The 6,203-nt window shown below is 50.5% G+C and overlaps 1 long non-coding RNA gene across 1 annotated transcript; it reads right to left on the bottom strand.

The window, feature by feature from the left end:
* Nucleotides 1-2,327: 2,327 nt before the first annotated feature.
* LOC131492468 (uncharacterized) lies at nucleotides 2,328-5,605 on the bottom strand. Its single transcript, XR_009252055.1, has 4 exons — nucleotides 5,377-5,605; nucleotides 4,572-4,762; nucleotides 3,175-3,378; nucleotides 2,328-2,487 (listed from the first exon to the last, which is right to left on the bottom strand). It is a non-coding gene; the product is annotated as an uncharacterized LOC131492468 (long non-coding RNA).
* Nucleotides 5,606-6,203: the final 598 nt, after the last annotated feature.

Raw genomic sequence — 6,203 nt, 5'->3', positions numbered from 1 at the left:
ACTGGCCTTGGCTCAAGGTCATCTCCTTTGGGTTGGTAGGGCATCCTCACTGATGAGCCAAGGGGGCTTTAACACACGTCCATGTGATTACCTTTGGAACTCCTGTGTCATGGAAACACTGGTGGAAAGGGGGAAGGACACAGGATTGCAGACAGTGGAGGCCTCTAGCCCCAACCTGGGCCACAAGCCCACAAGCCCACAAAAGGGGCCAGTAGGCTGTTCATCTCCTGGAGAATTCCGGAAGCCTCTTCCACTTTGTCTCTTACTGGGTGATGTGACGTACCTACACAAAAGAAATGTGCTTGGCCGGTGCATTATCAGTGTAGGGTTTCTCTGTCTCCCTCAGAGGACTTCCCAGGATTCCTATCAGGCATGAAAAGATGCACTGGTTGTTTAAAATCTGTTCCGAAAAAAAAGACGGTAAGATAAAAGGACAGCTCTCAAACATTCAATGCTTATTACTTGTCGAGTCCTGGACTAAACCTTTATATACATCATTTCATTTGATTACTACCACAGCTTTGTGAACTAGGTACTCTATTAGCTCCATTTTATGAAGGAGGGAACCAAGGTTCAGAGAGGTTAAGTATCTTGTCCAAGGTCACACAGCTAGGAAGTGTGGAGCTGAGGTCCAAATCCAGGTCTGTTTGACCTTTGAGATCAAGTGACTTTATCACGCATTAGGAAATGGAGTTTCCTAATAAAGGAATTGTCTCTCTGACCTCTCTTCTGATTGCTTGGGTATTTCAGTTAAATATACACTTTCTTTCTTAGCAGTAGGGACATTAGGGGTCCTGAGCATGAGACTTACTGTTCCCTATTACCAAAAAACATTTTTTCCCTACTAATTTAGGTGATATTGTGAAAAGGACACTTGACCCAGATATGCAGTATCTTTTGGAAAACCGGATTGCAGCGAATGCCTCTTAATTAAGCCATGACCTTCACCCAGTTCATCTTTTTCCTGAATGCACACTCTCTTTTCCTACCCAAACTGCTTTGAGTAAAAGAGAGGCTGGTCCTGTAAAGCATTAACCTTTTCCTCTCTTCCTCTCTAATATCTGCAGCTCCAGCCCTGGTTCCAACCTCCCTTTTCCAGCTGCCCACAGGAAATCGCCGCTGGATGTCCCAAAGGCACCTCCAATGCCTGAAACAAAGCACATCCTCTTCTCTGGGCCCCAGCCCCCCTTCCTGCTGGAGGTGCCATTATTCTCCCAGCCTGTAGAGCTCAGGGCCAGGAAAGCAGCTTTGATGGCACAACTTCCTTCTATTCCTAATGTGCCCGGAGTCACCAAGCTCACCACAGCTTCCCGTCCAGCATGCCTGGCCTTTATCTCCCTCCGCACCTCGTCCTGAGTTCCAGCCCTCCTCACCCCTCCTCGGGGCTCAGGCCCCTTTACGGACCATCTGGCACTAGCAGCCAGACGGATCTTGCCCCCCAAATAACACCTGCCCAACGACCTTCAGTGATTCCCTTTGCCCGCTGCTACAAGTCAGCCCAGAGCCAAGGGGCCCCATAAAGCAGCCTCTCTCTAACTTACTTCCTTTTCCTGGAAGAGCCGCCTTCTCACTCACATTTCAGCTTACCTCACTCCCTCTGGCTAAGGTGTCTGCCCCCTTCCTCTCTACATCTTTAACTATCCATGTGTCAAGACCCGAAAAGGTTAACTAGATTGTATGCCATTTTCCCACTCTGCTTAATTGTTGTAACTGCCCGGAGCTCTATACTGAGAAATCTGAGATTATAGACTTGCTCTGTGTGACAGAGGGCTATGATGGATTAGTCATGTCTGCCCTGTCATAGGAGGGATGTCTTCCGTGGGTTTACGAGGGGGAAGTCATTGATTAGTGATGTTGCCCGTGGGTGTGGGAGGGAGACGTGACTGATTAGTGATGTCTGCCGTGGGTGGAGGAGGGAGAAATTGAAACAAGTTGACTCTGGCTAGAGCCAACTGATAGCCTACCCCTTGCAAGTAGCCTGAAAACGAGGTAGCCCTGTGGGTCATCTTGCCCACGATGAACTATCATGTTAATAAATATCATATTGCAGTGAGCTCTAAGAAGAAGAAAACTAGGATCTGCCTTTAGGAAGGTCATGATTAGGAACGTGTTTATCCCGTTCTTTATTACACCCCCCCCCCCCCCGTTCTCTATCCACACTGGACAATTAAAAACCTTACTTATAACCAAAACGGCTAACACTTAGGGGAATCACTCCATGCCAGGCCCCATGCTGAGGTCTTGACACACATCATCTCACTTAGTGACCGTGACTCTTCGAAGGAGGAGCTCTTAGTGGGTCCATTTTGCAGGTGAGGAAACATTCAGAGTGATGAAGTAACTTGTTCAAGGTCACCTAGGCAGCAAGTGGTGGGACCGGGATGTACACGCGAGGCTGCCCGATTCCACAGCGTGGCTGTTAGGCTGGCAGACAATGTTATGATTCTTTATTAGTATACAGCGTCATATGGTGTCATCCTGCACTTCCTGCAAAGGTGTCACAAATAGACTGTTAGGTGTCTGAGGGCAGGTATCTATCACATACTTTGTCATATCCTTCCCTTCCGCACCCACGCACCCAACAGTCTTAAGCCAGAGCTGATGGACCCTTGGAGCCTCTTAGATGCTCATTTGGAGGTTGGTCAGACCCTGCTGGTTATCTCTCTGTCATGGATTGTAACACATTTTCAAGGCGCTGGAGGGAGGGTCACAGGTACATCCAAGAAATTTGGGGCTGGATCAGAGTGACTCGGGGACCCTAAAAAAAACTCCAGGAGGCAAAAATACCTCCCTCTCCCCAGCCTCAAAAAAACCCCTGGCTTTTCCAGATGCAGCAGTAACTTTTGGCCACAAGAGGGAAGTAAAGACAAGGCTACCAGGGCCGAATCTCCCAGCCTCCACCCAGGTCTCAGAAGCAAGCGGAGGCCTTGGCAGTGGTTGTTTTCTTTTTTTAAGGCCACTACCATCAACCTGCAGATGAGATGTGCCACAACAGGCTGGCCTTTCTCCGCAAGTTCCAGCGTAAACTAAGTTGAATGGGCTGTTATTCATGAATGTATCGGCTCCGCCTGCATTTATTGAGCACCTACTGTATCCCAAGCACTGTGCTGCTACTGAGGATGACGGATGAGTAAACTGACAACTCCAGTCTGTGTTCTCAGAGGAAGCACTCACCATGTTCCTGGAAGGGTCCAGGCTGGCCTCTCAGAGGGGGTGCCATTGGAGCTGAGTCTTGGAGAAGGTCTGGGAGTTCACCAGATAGAGGAGGCTGGCTAGAGGACATCCCAGGCAAAGGAAACAGGAGAATGGCAGCTGCAGAAGTCATTGGAGTGGGAGCACAGTTTTCTACTGTTGCCAGGGGCTGGATTTGATGACTACCTGCAGGTAAAGATTCTCGAAATTCTCCTGTCTTTTTGGTCAGGTTTATAGCCCCCCACAAGAGTGGAGCTCCAGGCTGTGGTTCGAGGGTAATGGTGGGAACCCGTGTTTTCTGGAAAGTTCCTGTGATTATATCCTTCCTGAGCATGTTCATGGGAGTCTCCCAGCAAAGTTTCCAGCAAGATCTTCCCCCGGAGCCAGCCCAAAGGGCCACGCAAGGTTGGATGGGAACTTGGATGGTGCTTCTACCCCACCCCTCCTGCATCAGGCCAGAGGTGGGCTGAGGGCTCAGATCTCAACTCTGGAAAACAGGCTGCAGTCAGTCCCCTAGCAGCTGGATTTCCAGTCCCTTTCCCTTGGGCTCTTTTTTCAAAATGGCCCGTATCCCTTTGCTCCTGTTTTAGGCCTTGTCTGGATTCTGTGGCAAACCACGGCTTCCCTGGCAGTTGATCTGAGCCTCTGGGTATAAGGCAGGGCCAGGAGAACACCAGGTCGTGGAGGGCAGCCCTGAGCTTGAATCCAGGCCATGTCCACATCGTGGCTATGTGAGCTCGGGCCTGATACTCAACCTCTCTGGGCTTCTATTTCTTCATCTGTGGAATGGGCATCAGAGGCCCTTCCTCCCAGGCTTATGGGGAGAGGTATCAGAGGCAAGCATGACCCGGTCTAGCATGACTGGGTATTGGGGAGTAGTGACTGGGCATGTCAGGATGTCAGGAGCACCTGGGCAAGGGCCACAGCCAAACCTGCCCAGGGAGCCCACTTGAGTAGTTGGGCGTCCTCTTTTCCCTAGCACGAGAAACGTCAGTGAGAAAACAGCACCCAGGAACTGTTGGGGGAGACTGCCACTGTTGTCTCCTCTGGCACTGTCCCTTAGCCAAGGAAGCCGGGAGCCAAGCGGGCCTGAAGTGGATGAAGGAGGAGCTGACCCCAGGGGATGCTGGGGAGGGGACGTCATTGCCTGTGTAAGCCCAGTTCATCCCAGAGCTGCTCATTTTCAAGGGGAGCCCCAGAGTAGGCAGGACTAGGTGGGACAAAGGGTCGCATCACCTGCAGTGTCGGGGCTGCACCCAAGGCCAGAAGAGGGGACTCTGACCCAAATCCCCATCATCAACATCACCATCACCACCATCATCACCATCACCGGCACCACCATAGCAACACTACTACTAATAACATAGTAACTAATTTACCGAGTGCCTGCCACACTCCAGGCATTTGCCCTTACAAGAACTCCTCACAGCAGTATTTCCAGTAGGTGTCGCCATTATTCACATTTCACAGATGAAGATAACTGAGGCCGGGGGTCTAAGGAGTCCTTCTCTTTCCACTCCCTCAGCTCTTGGGAGCAATTTCTCCCAGGGCAAGAACGTGGGCCAAGTCCCTTCCGAAATAGAGAAGAAGAAAAGTCACTCTTAAAGTCCTCAGGGAAGATTTCTTTCTTTCTCCCTCTGTCTCTTTTCAGAGAGCGTGTCAGACTCCCACCTGTTCTTTGAAAGTGAGAACATTAGCTGGGTCAGCAGGGGAGCCAAGCACACAGCAGAATTCTACACTCAGCCAGAACTTTTCTATCTGCCACAGTGGGACCCACTGTTCTGTTCCATCCCCAACTCTTGATGGCTGGCTCTCTGAATAAAGAGCAAGGCCCTTTCACCCTCTTGAAAGACATTCACAATCTGCCTGGAGAGGCAGAAGTCAGTTTGCTGTCTCCAAACCCTCCTAATTGTGATTTATGCAGAACTCGTTAGTTGTCCATCAGCCGGTGGAACAGTGTCACCGGCAGGGATGGGGCGGCCACTCCCCCAGCCCATCACATACTTCCTCATGGCTTTGGCCTCTCCAGCTTGGACCCCTTGCTTTCCCTTGGCCAGAAGTAGGGAGGGGGAAGAGGGCCTTCATCAAGGAGGGAGGGAGGGAAATCATCAAGGATGCTTCTGCCTTTGAGAAGGGGACTGGCTTGGACCCTGCTCAGAGAGACACCCACCCTCACTCACTCACACAGTTGAGAGGACCCGGCTCATGGTCTGGCCATCGGCTCTTTGCTGGTAGAGTTGGCCTGGGCCTCGCCCACAAACACTTCATTGTTGTGTGTACCTGTGTGCACCTCATCCTCAGGAAAATGCCTGCCCGCTCTGCCAGCGCCTTTGATTTCTTTCTCCCTAGAACCAACTCTGGCTCATGGTTATTACATATTGAGCCAACGTCCTTGTGTGTGGATGGACAGAGACCTTTCTCTGCGGCCCTGGAAACATTGCCTGCTCAAGAGACATGGAATGTTCTAGAGCCACATGGAATGTTCTAGAACTCCCAAGCCATGGTAGGGGAGTCCTTGGATATCTTATTTTTGTAAAAGTCATTTAAATAAAGGGGGGGGGATGCCAAGTCACCCTGTGGTTGAGGAACCCAATGGAGCCCTAGAAACTCAGTCCCCTCAGTCAGCCTTGAGCTCAGGAAGGAGGCCCAGCCAGAACCAGCTGAACTCAAATGCTAAAAAGACTGAGCACTGACCCAAAAGACATGGAGTTAATTGACAAATGTTTAAAATTAGAAGACAATGGGGCGTCTCGGTGGCTGGGTCGGTGAAGCGTCTGACTTCGGCTTGGGTCATGATCCCATGGTTCATGGGTTCAAGCGCCACATCAGGCTCTCTGCTGTCAGCACAGAGCCTGCTTTGGATCCTCTGTCCCCCTCACTCGCTTCCCCTTCCCCACTTGCACTCTCTCTGTCTCTCTCAGAATAAATAAACTTTAAAAAAATAAAAATTAAATTAAATTAAAAGAGAATGAGGTACAGACAACAAACATGTTTGACCTCAGCTTCCTTAT

The sequence above is a fragment of the Neofelis nebulosa genome, chromosome 13 (genome assembly GCF_028018385.1).
Source record: "Neofelis nebulosa isolate mNeoNeb1 chromosome 13, mNeoNeb1.pri, whole genome shotgun sequence".
In the NCBI taxonomy this organism is placed as follows: domain Eukaryota; kingdom Metazoa; phylum Chordata; class Mammalia; order Carnivora; family Felidae; genus Neofelis; species Neofelis nebulosa.
Note: the sequence above shows the minus strand (reverse complement) of the source record. Positions and strands in the feature narration are given on the sequence as shown.